Here is a 274-nt window from a genome sequence, read left to right as displayed (position 1 = left end):
GGGTTTAATATTTTTCCTAGAACTTTTTTTTTTTTTTTTTTTTTTTTTTTTTTTTTTTTTTTTTTTTTTAAAAAAAAAAAAAAAAAAAAAAAAAAAAAAAAGAATGTTTACAACCAGGCTTCGAGATTTGCATGTGCGGTGTGCATTTACTAACCCCAGACCCCTTCTAATTGCACAGACCCCACGCCAGCTCCAGCTGAGGTGCGTCCATTTCCCCAGATGAGCATTGGTAGGATTCCTGCTGCACCACTCCACCACAATAGGTCGTTCTTTT

The sequence above is a fragment of the Calidris pugnax genome, unplaced genomic scaffold (genome assembly GCF_001431845.1).
Source record: "Calidris pugnax isolate Ruff unplaced genomic scaffold, ASM143184v1 scaffold24, whole genome shotgun sequence".
Lineage (NCBI taxonomy): Eukaryota > Metazoa > Chordata > Aves > Charadriiformes > Scolopacidae > Calidris > Calidris pugnax.
Note: the sequence above shows the minus strand (reverse complement) of the source record.